The sequence below is a fragment of the Alexandromys fortis genome, unplaced genomic scaffold (genome assembly GCF_014885135.2).
Source record: "Alexandromys fortis isolate MF-2015 unplaced genomic scaffold, M_Fortis_MF-2015_v1.1 scaffold_153, whole genome shotgun sequence".
Classification (NCBI taxonomy): Eukaryota; Metazoa; Chordata; class Mammalia; order Rodentia; family Cricetidae; genus Alexandromys; species Alexandromys fortis.
This window is the reverse complement of record NW_026068032.1, coordinates 3,028,632-3,046,026: the sequence shown is the minus strand read 5'-3', so window position 1 is coordinate 3,046,026 and position 17,395 is coordinate 3,028,632. Positions and strand designations below refer to the sequence as shown.

Below are 17,395 nucleotides of genomic sequence, written 5' to 3'. Positions count from 1 at the left end.
ACAACTTAGTATGAAAGCTTTAAAATACACAAAGCAAAAACTGGCAGAATTAAGGAAGAACCACACAAATTTAGTTCGTTCATATTTAAGGTGATTATTGATAGAACTGAATGTAACTATTATACCAATTTTTTTTTTCAACCTAGGTCTCATTTTTCCTCCTTCCTGTTGGGATGTCAGGCAAGGGTGGACAGACCCTAATACAGAAGGTTTGAACAATTCCATCTTGGACTAACTCAAGTTATAGAACAAAATGCCCAAATGCAGATCATACACTGCTGTGGGATAATGCTCTATAAAATGCTGATTGGCCACTAGCATGCAGGAAGTATAAGTGGGGCGGCCAAATTAAGAGAATTCTGGGAAGAAGAAAGACTCAGTCTGCGGTTGCCACCTAGACACAGAGGAAGCAAGATGGGAATGCCTCACTGAGAAAAGGTACCGAGCCATGTGGCTAAACATAGATAAGAATTATGGGGTAATGTAAGTTGTAAGAGCTAGTTAGTAAGAAGCCTGAGCTAATAGGCCAAATGGTGTTATAATTAATATATTTTCTGTGTGATTATTCAGGTCTGGGTCACTGGAAAACGAATGTGTAGCCTCTGTTAACAACACATTCTTCACAAGTCTGCATGCTACATTCATTACCCGGAGACATAGATGCATCATTCTAACATCTGGGATGTGAGTCAGGGATCTCTCACATGCTAAACAAGAATCATACCCTGAAACCAAGGAGCCGTCATGGAAGCACAGGTGCAAAACCACAGAATATACCTCTAAATTTCAAACGGATTTTAGAGGACTGCTGGGAAGCTCAGAGAAAACAGCTAGATGCTGTCAAGTAGATCTAATAAATGCTTCCTTGCCCACGGAGGAGCTATTTAAGATGCAGCCCAGTTTAGACAGCATGTGTTGATAAAGCTATGTTAATTTTCATGGCTCAGCTGGAGAGTTTTTAAAAGTGGAAATGCTAAATAAAAACATTTTAGAAAGTTATATGCTCTAAAAAATATTTTATGTACTCAAAAAAATTTTTGAGGAAGATTTCCCGAGCTCCCTCCAGCAACTAATTAATATAATGGGATATTATTCTGACACAATGGAAATTACAATTTGACTGACAAGGAATAGTGAGCAACATTCTAGTACAAGAAAGCAGACACAGATGACCATCACGAGTCCTTTAAGATGAAGCCTGCGAGCAAGCCGCATCTTACAGAAAGTGGAATAATTACCTATAACAAATGGATAGATGAAGAATTGGGGAACTCGATGATCCATAGCTTGGGTGGTTACACAAAGTTTTACAATTTTCATATTCATCAAGGCAGACAACAGGTTCATTAGGTATTAAGAATTCTACTATTGGGGCTGGAGAGATGGCTCAGTGGTTCAGAGCACTGGCTGATCTTCTAGAGAACCTGGGTTTAATTCCCAGCACCCATATGGCAGCTTACAACTGTCTGTACCACCAGGAACCAGTATCCTCACACAGACATACATACAGGCTAAAACACCAATAAAATAATTAAAAAAAAAAAAGAATCGTACTATTGGACCTGGGTTAAGCATGAGCCAGTGACTGAGCCAGCAAGCAACTGTCCTTCGTGGTATTTACCTCAAGTTCCTATACAGACTTTCCTTCACAGGGAACTATGACTGGGAAGTGTAAGTTGAAATAAATCTTTTCTTCCCATCCCATGCATCTAGCAATCTTTCTTAGGATTACTTTCTAAATTAGTGTCTGTTGTAAGGAAGCCGTTTGTTCGTTCCAGCAGCTCAGACTCCCGAAATAATCACACAGAAACTATATTATTTAAATCACTGTTTGGCCCATTCGCTCTAGCTTCTTATTGGCTAGCTCTTACATATTAATTTAACCCATCTCCATAGAGGTCAGCTTGTCTGTCTCCTGCAGCAGCTCCATGACTCCTCCCTGACTCCACCTCCTTTCTCCCAGCATTCAGTTCAGTTTCTCCACCTATCTAAGTTCTGTCCTGCTATAGGTTCAAAGCAGTTCCTTTATTAACCAGTGTTATTCACAGCATACAGAGGGGAACCCACATCAAGTGTCCTACTTTGAAGCAAATTTCATTCTAATTCTAAAGATCTGAGGGTGGGAGAGGCAGTTCAGCAATAAAAAGCACATGTTACTCTTGCAGAAGACCAGGGGCCTCACAACCAGAGATCTGTCACCCTCTTCTGGTCTCCAAGGGCACCTACACTCAACAGGTGCACATAGCCCCACAAAATACACACTCAAAAATTGTTTTTTTTTTTACTTTTAAAAATTTCAAAATGAAAATGATCACTAGAGACTAGAAATAAAATCACCTTTTGTTTTTGTTTCTCAAGACAGGGTTTCTCTGTGTAGTCTGGATGTTCTGGAACTCACTCTGTAGACCAGGCTGGCCTGGAACTCTAACTCTGCAGGGCCTCAGGATTTCAATTTCCCTGCCTCAGTTTCCCCAGCCTGGGATTACAAGCACAAACCATCATTTTCTTCTGAGCTGACAAAGCCACTTAGACATTAAAATGTCACCATCAAAACCCTCATAAGGTAGCAAATTTACCTCTAGGCTACAAGTGGCTACAGTATGCTCGCTCCTTTAAGCACTTGCTGAAGGGAAAGGCATCAGGAAACACAAGTACACAGTAAGGAAGTGTTTGGGTTCAAAGTTACAGTTCACAGGGAGAAGCTCCTTCCATGCCAGGCAATGTAAGCAGCAGTTCAAGACAGTTCACAGGTCCAAAGAGTAGGGGTCTCCTAGCACAATGGATCTATATTAATAAGTATGAACTTAGAAAAATCTTAAAAGTAATTTCTAAGAACAATATTTATATATTATAACACGGGACCTCCCACCACCACACACACAAAAGAGATTCAACAGAAATACACTTTTTAGGAGTCTAATTTTAGGCCCGGTCAGTGACACATTTAGGACAGACTCCAACAGGATAAAATACCAGGAAAGTTCCAGCAATGGGTGTGGTGGCTCAAAACTTGGCAGAAAAAACACAGTATTCTTTGTTTTTTGTTTTTGTTTGTTTTTGCGGGGCTGCTGCCTGGCTGATGTTTTAGGTCAGGCCAGGAGTCCCGGTGTTTACGTGAAGAAGAAAAGAAAGGCTGTATGAAAATTACCAAGCCTGTGTTGAGTTTTGGTAAGAACTCTCAGCTGACTTTATCCACAACATCTTCAGTGAAAGTAACCTTGGGATTCTTGCAGAGACAGACACAACTCACAACTCGTGGAGATTAAGACTTAGAGGAGAAAACAAATCCCCTGAAGGAGGGAGAAAGTCCACGCACATTCAGAGAGGCCGGTGGAACGCCACAGCACGCGACTGTCATGCAAACAGAATACACTTCTACATCAATTACCACACACTTCTTAACAGAGGCTCCTCTCAGGACGCTCAGCCAGGAGTCTACAGCAACTGGAGCTCAGCAAAGATAGCCATCTTCAAAGCAGAAGGACCAAGGGGAAGTGGGAAGGACTGACTACCTGATCTGTGGTTTGTGGGCAGCAGCAGCAGGAAGTTTCCTAGAAAAGCAAATCCTCCCTCTGCTCTAGCCGAAGGCTAGGGGCAGCCCCACGCTTCCCAGCCAGCTACAGAGGTGGTACTAACAGGAGGGACAGATGGGAACTGGCCACCAAGGCAAATAGAGCAGAATTTCCCTTCCCACATGCTACTGACTTCCAATCCAAAAATAACCGTTCTGAAGAAGAAACTAAGGTTTCGGCTTGAAAATTCTTTCCCTAAGTCTTCATGTCTAAAACATATAGCTGCCCCCTCCACTTTGATTTTGAGACAGGATCTGGTTAGGGAGCCTAGGCTACCCTGGAACAAAGCCCAGGCTGGCCTTAAACTCACAATCCTCCTGCCTCAGCCTCCCAAGTGCTGGGATTGCAGGCATATGCCACCGTCCAGGCTTGCAGCTTGTTTCCTGATTGTCTGTAACATACCTGCCACCACAGATTCTCTCTATCCACTCAAACTTTTCATCTCTAGCATGTTGTAATGGAACTAGATAAAGAGGAAAAGTCCTGGGATAGAATGACAGAGGGGAGTGGGAGATGCGGGCCGAAGGCTGTTAGGAGTAGCAGAGGTGGAGAAAACAGAAAGGTTGGGGTCTTCGTGGCAGGGGTGATGTTTAATGTCATGGGCTTAAACTTGGTCAAACTGCAAAAGTAGTGTAATATTGCTGACCTTAGAGTTTGGAACACTACATTCGCATTAAAGAATTATTAGAAAGTTATCAATAACTCTACTTCAGTTCATTTTCTTAATCCTAATTTCTCAGAAATGAGCAGCGAAACATTCATGGGTGGCGTGGTACGACATCTGGAATTCCTACATTAAAGCAGATGGGGATGAAATACATGACCCAAAGCCAGGCTTGACTTACTGAGTCAAGTTACTGAGAAGTGTACGTACACCCTACTGTTCTGACTACCCATCTGTCTGCACGCTGGAGTGCAGCAGTACAGTGCATTCTACTGTTCCGGCAACACGGCTGCCTGCTGTAGTGTAAATCATACAGTACACCCTACTGTTCTGGCTACACGTCTGAAATGCATGACTACATGCATCCAGACCTTCAAGCTCCAGGATTTTCAAGCACTTTCAGCCATGACATACTGTCCTACACAGGTTGCTTCCCTGTCATAAACACAAGCACTCTAAGAGCTCCCCGAATATTTACAAACCAGATCATGAGATACTTGTGATTCTACCCACCCACATAGGCACACACGCAGACACGCATGCTCCGACGGAGAACGGGAGGCGAGAGGAGAGGAGCACTGGCAATGGCGCCTTCACGTGCATCACTCCTATGATGGCTAAGATGACACGCCACAAAGGATGGGGGCCACACTGGGACACGCTGGGATGACGGCAGCAGCGAGGGAAACAGGCCAATGGAAAAAAACTGAGAAATCCTGTCCTGGCTCTGAGCTATTAATATTTAAGAGTGGCAGCCAGGATGGAACTAATGGAAAGATCTACGCGGTAAGACGAGCTCTTTCTCCCCCTGAATAAAAGGACTCTGCTGTTATTGAAAAGCAGATGTGAGTAAGCGGGATAAATGGCGGATCTGGGGTAGGAACGCTCATTTCTACCCATCAGCACTCAGGTATGCATCTCCCTGATGGAGCAAGAACTTGTCCGCTGCTACGCCCTGACTAGGGCCACCCACCTGTACTCTAACCCAAACTGCACAGTGAGCATGGGGCATCACCCCTCCCTTTCCCCATACAGCTGTGCGACCTGCCCTCTGGACACACCCTGCCCTTTCATACTGTCCCATGTACTGTTTTCTCCCTGCCTGGACCAGGCTCTGCGTCATGGGAAAACCCCGCCCCACCCCCACCCCTGCAGCTGCTGAGTCCCCTGTAGAAGATGTGGTGTTTGTATAGAACCTATCCAATCCTGTCATAATCTTTAAATCATCTCTAGATTGCTTGCTCACCAGGTCCAGTATCTACTACAGTGAGCTTCTTAGGGACTCTGACATCACCTCCAGAAGTTTGTACTAGGCTTACTGTGTCGATCCCTAACGAGGATAAATTAGTAAGAACTGTCTATCCATCAAAATACGGTTATTCGTTGGTCACCGCCGGGAGTCACATACAAAAGGACGGTAAATGGACCATGGACTTGGCTCCTGTTAGGTCTTAAGTCACTGACCTAGATTTTATTCTTATTTCAGCAAAGGTTCTGGCAACAGCATTCTGGAGAGGGAAAGAGGGAGTTTGAGAATTCACTTTGACTGCAGGTGGGTGCAGGTTGTTTTGGCAGAGCTAGACACGACCATCGGGCTTTTCCGTACTGTGTAGTACCTGGTAGGCCCAGGGCCGCAGTCCAGCCCGGGTGACTCGGTGCGTGTCCTCACACACACACATCTGGCGTCAATGATGTTCCCACTGAGCTCCTGGGTGCCGGGATCAGACCCACGCTCTGGGAACTTTCTCCTCGCTCGGTAGCCTCCATTTCATTTCCCAGTCAAGTCCACCTCAAGAGCAGTTTCTGCAGATAGATCTCTGCTCTAGCTATGTGTGTATTCTGACGCGGCATCCCCAAGCTTGGGTTCTCTGGGTCAGCAGAGAATATGTTCCACTTAATGTGGCAGTCTCTTGAGTTGTTGTTGTTTTTTTTTAATAAGGGCAGGAAATGATATACTGGGATTTTTATTTCTGCTGTGTTAAAAATACCTTGGAATTCTCTTTGTCTCCAAACTCTTGGGTTCAGCCTTCCCTGAAAGAGTAGCGGTGTGAATACTGATTCCCGCCAGGGAGCTCCCAGCTGTAGCACTCCACCTGCACGCCACGCTAGGCAGGAAGCATGCCTGATCCCAGTTCCCTCCCTGCAACATTCCACATCCCTAACAATTCCTGTAACCTCCCCCACCTGCCCCTGCCCACTCCTCCTTATCTACCCCCACGGGGAGATACCACGTCCACCCGGGGAGGAGTGTCTGCCTCATGATCCTGGAGTATTTATTTACTGGTCTGTTCTTTCATTTTTGTGTGTGAAAGGCAGGGGCCTGGGGACCAAATCCAGGCCTTTACTGCTCGGTAGGGTTTTCAGTGTTGACGGTGAAGCTGTGAAAAGCTGAAGGAAGTGCGGGCATAACTAGATTTGTTTGGTTTTGCATTTTCTGTTTTAAGACAGATGCCGAAGACAGGTCTCACCTCGAAGGGAGCAAGAGGTAAGTGTATTCTGGCCAAATCCAAGATGCCACGGCTTCGGAACATGGAGTTTATACTGCCCCAAGTAACTGGACTGTGTTGCAGGCAACTTGTGAGCCTTTACAGGAGCAGAACAAAACTGAATGAGGCCAGCTCACTTATACTCATGCGACAGGACGCAGACGGTAAACTTCTGGGGTCCAGAGGATGTCTGATGACTCGGAGATTTGTGTTAGTGGTCTGCTAAGTTAGCAAGTCCTGACAGCCATGAGGATGGCAAGCCAGGAACTAAAGACAGTCTAGGACTGCAGCTCCGGAACTACAACATTCCAACTGTCTATAATCACCAAGTTGATCTTTAACGCAGGTTTTTGTTTTGGGGTTTTCTTTCGGGGGGGGGGGGTCTGGGTACTTTAGTTACACACTCCATAGCTCAGGCTGGCATTGAACTTTCAATGTTTCCTGCTTCAGCCACCAAACGCTGGATTCCAGGTACGAGTCACCACATCTAGCTAGTATTCCTAGGAGTATTGGTAGCAACTAATTTTGTGCTGATGGATAAAAGCAGCTCTTACTCACGCATACCCTTTGGAGACCACTAGAGTAAGCTTGGTGTAGATGCATGAAAGCAATGTCCCAAACCCTCAACTGTTTCTTTCCTGAAAACTTGGACTTCTCCCACAATATGACTGTGGATACATGATTTGTTATTCTGGGCCACGTTTTTAAAACAAAATTATTTTTACTTTATATGCACGCATAAGCCTGCATGCCATATGTATACAGTACCCACGAAGGCCAGAAAAGGACATCAGATCCCCCAGATCTAGTGTTACAGATGTCCGGGAGCCTCCATGGGTGCAGGAACTGAACCCGAGCCCTCTGGAAGAGCAGTAAATGCTCAAACCACAGAGCCACCTCTCTTGCCCCTAGGACACATCTTTAGCTACAGCCATGTGAAAATACCTAGGTCTCAGAAGCCATGGTCTGTCACCAGCAGAGACCAGGATGTGGGCCGCCTCCAGCCTGGGAGGTGGGTACTCGAATCCTTCCCCCTTGCAGAAGACAACACAGCTGGGCGCCATGAGACGTGACGGAGAACATGGCTCGGGCTTACTTTCCAGGCCTCGTTTACCTATTCTGTGAAATGAGATTAAACCAAATAAATTTAATCTTTCTTCATATCTGGATCTGACTGTTACTTAAAGTGGGAGCTGAGCAAGCTATCACCTGCCACTATCAATTCACGAAAATGGCAACAGTTGACCGGACGTTTGGGCAATAGCTCTACAATGTTAAGGATTACAAATCCTTTCCTTGAGGAAACAGACATATCCACTTATTCCTTTTGTTCTGAAATCTGACACAACTGGTCCTCAAGTTCTACCCCACCCCTCTGCTGGGTGTGGACATGCCCACTGCATGCATGATCATGGTCTCTTTAATGTTATCCTGTCTTTGCGCTTCCAAAGGCAACAAAACACAAAATCAGAGTGCCATTTCCCACTCTCAAGATCTTCCTCTAGGCACATAATTCCAAGAACTTGTAAAATAGCTTGCTTAATTTCCTGAGTTTGGGAAAATGAATTGAACAATGGAATCTTCAGAGACATAAAACTGTTGAGACCTCAGAGGTCAAAAGGATGAGAAGAGGCGATGAGTGAACTGGGGAGAAGGGCATCACGCCCCCAGGATCCTTTCCAGGGCCTACTTTCCCCCAGAGTTCTCCTAGTCATGATTTATTCCTTGGGTTTATAAATCAAATCAATACGAGTTTACGGGACAGCCAATTTATATAAAATTATTTTTTTAAATCTGTGCTTTAACTTGGGGCTAGACAGGTGGTTCAGCGTTATTTTTCTTGAAAAGAACCCAAGTTGAGTTCCCAGCACCCACATCCAGCAGCTCAGCATCCCCTGTAGCTCCAGTCACAGGGTGGCCAAGGTTTTCTTCTGGGTTCTACAGGCCCCTGCACATAGCTGTGCACACACCCACACAGACACACACACCCACACAGACACACACACATTGTTTAAAGATAGAAATAAATCTTTGAAGTCTCTCTATTAACCAATTCCCCCACCAAATCAGTACATGGATGTTTTGTTTCTCAAGCAAAATAAACGATCACTTTGGATTACTGAATATAATCTTCAAAGCTGCTACTTCAAATTAAATGTAAAAAATATGTGTGAACCTGAACTCATAGCCACTGTTTGTTTAAGTGAAACTTGTCATAGCTGTCTGCTGTTGTTTTAATTTCCCCTGGGGAAAGATCTTTCAAATTTCAGGCCTACCGGTTGAGAGTCAACAGGAAAGTCTGAAGTCAGTGTCTTGCTTTCACCCACCTCTGACATCTGTGCCATCTGGACAAGCAAATGGGTCTGCTGAGAACTCAGGCACAGCTTAGAACCACAGTACCCTAGGCGCTCACCTGCAGGGACACAGTCAAGCGTGGCTTCCTGCCCAGCTCATCACTTTTCCTCACCTGGTTGTAGGCCCTGGTGTAGAGCTAGAGAAGTCCGAGGTTGAGGGAAACTGAGGCTGACCAGTACAAATCGGTGCTGAGACAGTCGAGGACAGGAAGGAAGACTGGACAGAGACCAGACACCACAAAGATGAAGACCTCGGGCACGGTGCAGGGCACAGAGCTGTATGAAAGGCATGGGGACGGTAAGGGAGACGCCAGTCTGCAGGGAGGTGCTGGGTGTCTGTCTGTTTATACTATACTCCAACAAGAAAGAGTCAGAGGCAGGCAGGACTGCGCCGAAGAACAGCCTACACGTCCTGAAAAACCAGCTTGAGAGACTAAAGCACATAGCCAAAGAATCTACTAGGCCTGATACTTCAACTTCCAGGTAGCATTTTAAAGATGTCCTCCCATCTAAGCTCTGATAGGAGATCTGGCCCTGGATAGAGAGTTTTAGAAAACTGAGGAACTGGAACTCAAGACGGGATCCTGTTAGCTTTGTTTATTCAGAAGTCAAGGCCAGGACCACTCAGTGACCCCATGGAGACTGAACCCTCAACCCCTCTAACAGCCCAGCATACTGGAAACCTGAGCTGCTCTCTGCTGTCCTCATGATGGCTATCAGCAAAGTTCAACGCAACTAACTGCAGGTTTAGTCCTAGGCATTAGACTCCCATGACTAGCAGCAGATACAAGCACAGGCTCACCGCCCAAATGACCTCACGAGAGGGACAGCCGAGGGAGGGAGCCTGTATGTGAAAGCCAGCTGTGATGGCTGATCCTACTGCACATCAGTTCTCCTAAAAGGCACGGCTTGCTGTGACGGTAAAGTCCATTTTAATCAAGCAGCCTGTCCCTTGTAAAAGTGGTGGAGAAAATGACTGTGGCCCATTAGGTTTCATTAGCAGCAAATGGGCCAGTAGGGCAAAGGACATGCATGCTAACCCCAGTTCCAGGGGAGGCAACTTTCTCCGAGGAGACTGAGAGACGCAGAGTGAAAACCCAAGTTAACCAACGATCCTCAACTGTGGAGAACACCTAGTTTAGAAAGTACTCGGTGTGGGAAGGAAACGAGGGGCTGCAAACAAAGCAACCGAGACGTGACCTCTGTTCGGGGAAATGCTTGTATTCCCTGTGTAGTAGAAAGGATTCGATATTCGACTTCACCGTAACAGTAATGGTCACTGCAGCCTTTTAGACATGCAGACAGGACTCTTGGCTCCCTTCCCCTCCTCACTGCCACAGGCCTGCTGTGGTCCAGATGACAAGTGATGCTAACAGGGAGGAACGTCATCCGTTCTTCCTGAACTCAACTTCCGGCGGGCATGGCAGACTTATCAGAAGACAATGGTATTTAAGACTATTTGTCAGGGAAGACAAAGCCTTAGAGCCGTGTTTTAAAGCTTACCTGAAGATCAGAAAGTAAAATAGACACACTGGTCAGCCTTACAGACAGACAGCGGCAACACACATCTTTAATACCAATAGACACACTAGTTGTCATAGAAACCGGGCGGTGCATACCTTTAATCCCAGGGGTGAAGCCCTTAATCCCAGAACTAGAGAGGATTATAAGATGGGAGGAGACAGCTCTCAGGCTCAGTCTCATTCTGAGATTCCTGGAAGCAGGATCGGCATTTCAGACTGAGGTTGAGGTGAGAGCCAGTAGCTGGTTGCTTTGCTTTTCGGGTCTTCAGGTTGAACCCCATTATCAGTCTCCGAGTTTTTATTAATCGTGCTTCAAAACCTAACTAACATAAAAGGGGTGAGAAAAGCTTTAATTTCCCCGGTCTCTGGATGGGCAAACAAAACCTGGCCTTTGTCTCAGTGTCCAGGACTGACAAGGTATGCACTAGTGACCCCAACACCCACACACTTAGCAATGAGGAATGAGGTACATTTAAAAGTTCAACTGAGGTGCAGGGTACGGCAGACGCCGAGAGATGCAGAAAGAGGAACTTGGCAGAGACCCTGAGCAGCCAGAGACAAGGAAGAGTGTGGAGGAGATAAGGGCATCCCACATCTCTGACGGAGTCACTGGCCAACATCCCAACAGCTGAATACCTGCCAGAAAAGGCAGCCGAGAACTCTTGGAACAAACAGTCCATCCAAAACACTGGAAAGCTGGAAGTGTCCAAAATGCACAGCCAAACGAGGCTTCTGTGGACGACGGGGAGCAGGTAAGAAGGGAGGACCAAAGCAGGACGTCACGTAACAACAACAAGCGGCCAAGGAAGAAGACAGCGCGAGCATCAAGCAAGACTGTGACTAGCTCCACTCTAAACGCCGAGTTTAGACTGTTAGGACATTCACTAACCACAGACCGAGAGGGGTGCCAACTGTGGGAATCAGCACCATGACGTTCTGTGGGGTCCAGAAAGGGAGCAAAATTCAATCAACTTATAATTGTTTTTCTGGCTTAGGGAAGACTCCAAATCAAGCCCAGCTGTCTCTGTGAGGCTAACTGGATCGAGGATCGCATAAAAGAGCCACACATAATAGCACTCTATCAACATCGAAACCGATGAAGAAAACATCCACTTTACATGTTCATGGGATGACTCACGACTAGCAAGAACTGAGCCACCTCCCCCTCCTACTGCTGCCAGGTCTCGGATACCTCCAGCCATTCGCACAAGAGCAAACATGCCAGATCAAAGAATGCTGTTTCTGGCACGCTGGAGGCTCTCCACGTAGTAAGTCACGGCTGAGGACTGCCAGCGCCCGCAGCTCGGGATTTTCCAGACTGAAAAGCACACCTCATCTTCAACTACAGCCACAGCTGTTAGTGAGCAGCAAAGTCACAACCACACTGGCTTGAAAGACAGCTACGATGTCGCACTGGTCATAGGGAGAACCACTCTACTACTCACGGCAAAAGTTATATTATTATTATTATTACCACATCACTGGACTCCCAGGGATTTCCAGACATTACTCTTGGTTCTTCCCCTATGAGACAGGTCAAACAGACTTATTTTAAGTGAAGGCAATCTGACACTGCCATCCTGACTGATCTGCCCTTCATCCTTGCCCTTCATCCTTGGCCAACAGATGCTGAAACTCAACAGGTTGTGCATGGGCTCTCTCTGGACCAGTGGTCACATTCTCTTGATATCATAGTTCAGCTTTAATCTGAAGAAAGATGTCATTTCAGAGGGTCACGCTCACTCCACCCCCCATGGATATTACTGATATGATACCCTGTGTTACTGTCCTAAGATTACCACTGTGAAGGCTGTAAATACATTTGGATCAGGGAATGAAATAATCCCCATAACTGGAGTATAAAGAACAGACTGGGGATAGCTGCAAAAGAAACAGGCAGTGCTGAGCGCCAGGTCATGAAGGGCCATCTTGAGACTATGAAGATACCTTACAAAACAGAGGAATGTAAGGAAAGGGCCTTGAGCAGAGGTGACCTGACATGACCTGTGTGTCTGAAAACTCTCCTTGGCTTTCCTGAGGGAAGCCAGAGAAGAAGTGGGGAAATACCGCTCAGGATGTTTTAGGAGGCAGAATCCGTGGGGCTTCTTGAGGGACGATGCAGGCACGGAAGCACGAGAGAGGAGTCACCAAGACAATGCCCCGCTGGGCCAGGAAAGAACTGGCAGACACTTGTAAGAAGAGCAAATCTGACGCGGAAGGTCATGAATTCTGTATTAGAGTCAAGACTTCTGTAAAGCAACGCGTGAAAACACTCTTCAGCACATGTGGGTACTAAAATATAACAGGCTAGATTTACATTTTCAAAAATAAAACTGGAAAATGCAATGACGATCAGGGGTTCAGAAGCTGTTTCTAAAACTGAGAGTCTTTAAACTACTCTCCATGGCCGCATTCCTGTCCCACCCCCAGAATAGTTTTGATGAGACCAGTTGCTCTGAGAGTAAAGGAGTTTCACAGGAAAGGGTAAGTAGTCAAGATCACATGACGGACTAAGCATCATCCCTTCCCTGTATTGCTACTATAATTTGTTCCCTTCATAATCTGTGGATTTTTTCCATAAAACACCCAGTCCATTAAGACCAAAGACTCTCAGACTCCACCCAGACCTACTGAACTAGAAACTCTAAGGGTGGAGCGGGAAAACCGTGTGGTGACAAGGACAACCATGACCCAGAAGACAAGGAAATGTACTCCAGTCCCGAAACCACTGACCATTCCCAGAAAGGTCTCCTTCTGTCTGCTCCCATCTACTGCTGTATTTTACTCTCCTCTCAGAATCCTTGATCCTTAGAAGCTGCATTCACATCTATGTAACCGCCCTTCCCCAGCAATGCAGCCCTTCCTGTGAGATCTCAGGTCTGTCTCTCCAAAACTCCGATCTTACCCCTGCCCTAAGTCAAGTGCCGGAGGCACGCCCACCTGATCTGAGCACACATTCACAATAGAGACCCTGCTTTTCACTGGAATTCACCACAACATCTGCTTATTCTGGGCCAGCTGTTTCTCAAGGTGAAATCAACAAGCAGAAAAATCACCTGGAAGGGAACCATGACTCCCAGGCCAGCCTGGGCTCCAGAGGAAAACCCTGTGAGGATCCTGACTCCCAGGCCAGCCTGGGCTCCAGAGGAAGACCCTGTGAGCATCATGACTCCCAGGCCAGCCTGGGCTCCAGAGGAAGACCCCCATCTCACCACGCACAATTACCTGGAAGATCCTGTTCCTTGTCTATTTAACCAGAAATTCCTAGGACTAGGGCATTAGAATCCATACTTCCAAGACGCATCAGAATTTAATTTTTATGCCTGTAGATGAAATTCATCTTGATAATTAACCTTGGATCAACTGCCTCCGGGTTTAAGGAGACACTAAACCAAAGGGGTAATTTAGCACGTGGTGCACTTCTTAAATGCAGTCTCTGGGTTGTGAGTCTTCAAACAACCACCAGGTAGGTCCTGTGTTCACTCTGGATTTATCTGTGAATACTGTGGGCTAGCTAGTCTTCCTATCACATAACTTACGGAATTATATCTCAAGGTTACCCGACTTTAGTTTCAGCCCAGATGCCATAATACCACACTGAAGGTATTTTCTGGTCTACTCTCCTTAAGTCATCTGTCAACTGCCAGAGTTTCTGTAAGCTTCGACAAAATGGAAACGTGGATGTCAAGACACAAGGAAAGACATCCAGATAGCTATCAAATATGACTTACAAGTAGTGCAACATGTCCCACCCCAAAACCATCCCAGCCTTAGCATGAAGGTTAAACTTGTTCTTAACCAACGTGTTCCGTGCCCAGGAGCTCCACCTTCCTCCACCCCCAGGTACCTGCTGGCAGCCAGTCAAAACAATCACCCAAAGATGTACAGAAGAGACGCAGAAAAAAGTCAGAGACAAGTGATTTTTAACACTACTCGGGGAAAAAAATAATTGGCTGTAAAACAAAAAGAGAAGATGACAGTCTGTTTACAAGAATTACCACCGAGCGTTCTTAAAGCGACTTGTGCCTGTCTTTATCTTGCCAAACACACGCCAATCCTCCTCCTAAAAACCGCACTGTCTAATTAAGTTCCCACCAATTCTTTCTAAGCTAAGACGCACATGAGCCACGAGTGACAGAAACACACGGGCAAGTGAGCACACACACGCTCTCACTCGCCTACACATATTCCCCACGTTTATGAAAACACGAGCTTGTGGGTAACTTTTCCTTGTTTGGATCTGACAAGAGGCTTGTCAAATTCCACTTCCAGGAGAGCATTGATCCATATTCATGGAGGGAACATACACTGGCTGGAGCAGGCTTGCCAGAATACTTTTAACTGAAACATGATCTATAGCTGGGTGATGGTGGTGAAGGCCTTTAATCCCAGCACTCGGGAGGCAGTGGCAGGTGGATCTCTGTGAGTTCGGGGCCAGTCTGGTCTACAGAGCTATTTCCAGGACAGCCATGGCTGTTACACAGAGAAATCCTGTCTCAAAAATTCCTATTAAAAAAAAAAAAGAAAAAAAAGAAATGCAATCTATATAACCAAAGCTGCCTTTTAACGTGTACAGTCCAATAAACCCTAACAACGTTTACAGTCATGTGACTGCTACTAACACTGCCGAGACTTGTTGCTCGGTGGAGGCACCAAGTATATGAGCATAGAAGCTGAGGACTGTGCAGGCCCAAAACAGGTATGATCTGAACGTAAACAATCTTACCAGACACCAAAGATGTGGTTGAGAAAACGCAAAAGAGCTTAATACTTTTACATTTATCTTATGTGAAATTACAATACTGTATATGTGTTACCTGAAGTACAGCAAAAACTGTACTCTTTTTATGCACCTATTAGAAAATTAAAAGTTAACGATCACACTTGTGCCTCAAACTGCCTTCTCCTAACAGATGGTTTGTCGCCTTGCCCATCTGCAGGGAACACCATACCCGGCCCCAGCTCCAGGCAACTACCAATTACCTTGACTCCCTGAAAGATCTGTTTTCAAGAGGATTTAAAATACTTCCCTTAAAACACTTAGCCTGATGCTTCTGATTTTTCTTTAGTATTTTGTGGAGGCTTTTAAAACATAATTTTTAGCATTCATTTTCAACTCTGTGAGATTTTTAAAAGACTCATCTATAGTATTTGTCAATCAATATCATTTTCATTAACCAGCCTCCAATGCACTTGCAGCAATGAACTGTCTTCCCAGGGATGTGCGCTGAGATGAATGGAGGCCTTTGTGCCGCACACAACAGCATCTATTCACAGATGCTGCGGGAGATCTGAGCCAGAGGTGGGGAGCCTCCCAGGGCTTCATTTTTCTTAGCCTCGGGGAAATGCAGAAAAAGCTTTATCTGTGCTAATGGGCTGCGGAGAAACACACAGCACCGAGCCGGCAGGCAGATGTGGGAGGAAAGCAGAAGGGTGTTACGACCCGCCCTGAGCGGGCCTGTGAGGGAGGGCTTTGTGGTATTCAGTGACAACAGCCAGAGACAGACAGAGCCAGTCAACTGCAACCTGCCTCACGCACCGCAGCCCTGCCTGCTCCCTGTCTGCTTTACTCCGGATCCCTTCTAACAAAACTGAAAATAATTATTATTTGTAACAGGCACTCATGCTGCCTGCTGCTATTCACAGCCATTTTCACTTATTTCTCAGATACTTTTTACCATGTGTTTGATTTCCCAAAATACAAGAAGCACCGCAGACAGGCTCTCTCCTTCCTGACGCTGTATTTCTATGGTGCGGGAGACTGAATACAGAGGGTCCCACAAGGCCAGGCAAGTGTTCTACTACTGAGCTACACCCCCAAGCCCAAGCTCCACTCTCTCTATAAGGTTAACTTGGGAACTGGGTGCCAGCACCTTGGCCTCTAGTTAGATTCCTTCTTAATACTCAGCCTTGGACCTTTCTGCCGGCCCCCACTTCACACCCATTTCCCTCACATTGCCCTGAGGACTTGATAGGAGGAAGAGCTTCCGCATTTTAAGCATTTCACTACAAGTCTCTTAAGGAAATTCTACTCTTTGGCTTCAGGTTTACCGGGGAGCCCACATCCCCCCAGTGTTCCCCTTCAAACAGTTCTGGAGTTGGTAGAAACACTGCCCAATTAGAGAGTTGTCAACGGGAGACCTGTCAGCCAGCACTCTGTCCACGTGTCCAGAGCAGGTAACGCTCTTTTTACACACCCAAACAAAAGATTCCTTCTGGTTCTTTACTCTGGATGGCAGAAAGCACTCAAAACAGACGTCTCCACAGTGGCTCCCATGCTAGCTGTAGACTCGGTGAGGACACTAACTCTGAAAGTCCTTTGCTGTGAGTCCTGTAGTCTCAGGCTTGTGCTGGCTAGTGCCAAGCTGGCAGGAGCAGACACACCAGAATAATGTTAATCACGTATCTAGAAACCACTGGTCAAATTGACACAAAAATTATAATCATCAAATCGGAAGCTTCTTCTATTATTCCTTTAAAACGGCGGCGGCGTGGGTGTGTGGACAAACACAAGATAGACGAGACGCGCACGTAAAGGAGAGACGAGACACGCGGCTCCCACGTGGGTGCACTTTAATGGGGAGAGGGGAACACAATAAGGGGTGGGACGTGCGAGACACACAAGGGTAGGGGGAGGAAAAGGCCAAGAGAGAGGCGAAACCTCGTGGACGCTCGCTTTTAACGGGGGGCGCAAGGTTATCTGGGAGGAATGACCCTCACCTGGGCGCGGCCAGCGCGCACACAGGTGACGGTAATCCAGGAGAAGTCTGGGAGCTGTAGTTTCCAAGGAATAACA

The 17,395-nt window shown here is 46.3% G+C and overlaps 1 protein-coding gene across 15 annotated transcripts in view; it reads right to left on the bottom strand.

The window, feature by feature from the left end:
- The window catches only part of Ppfibp1 (PPFIA binding protein 1), a 141,799-nt gene that overhangs the window by 59,919 nt on the left and 64,485 nt on the right, over positions 1 to 17,395 (bottom strand). Inside the window, exon 1 of one of the 15 annotated variants that reach the window (XM_050164662.1) lies at positions 7,668 to 7,808. The exons of the other annotated variants lie outside the window; for them this stretch is intronic. The gene's annotated coding sequence lies outside the window, so the exon portion shown is untranslated. Of the gene's footprint in view, positions 1 to 7,667; positions 7,809 to 17,395 lie in introns of those variants that run through there. 15 annotated transcript variants of the gene reach the window in all.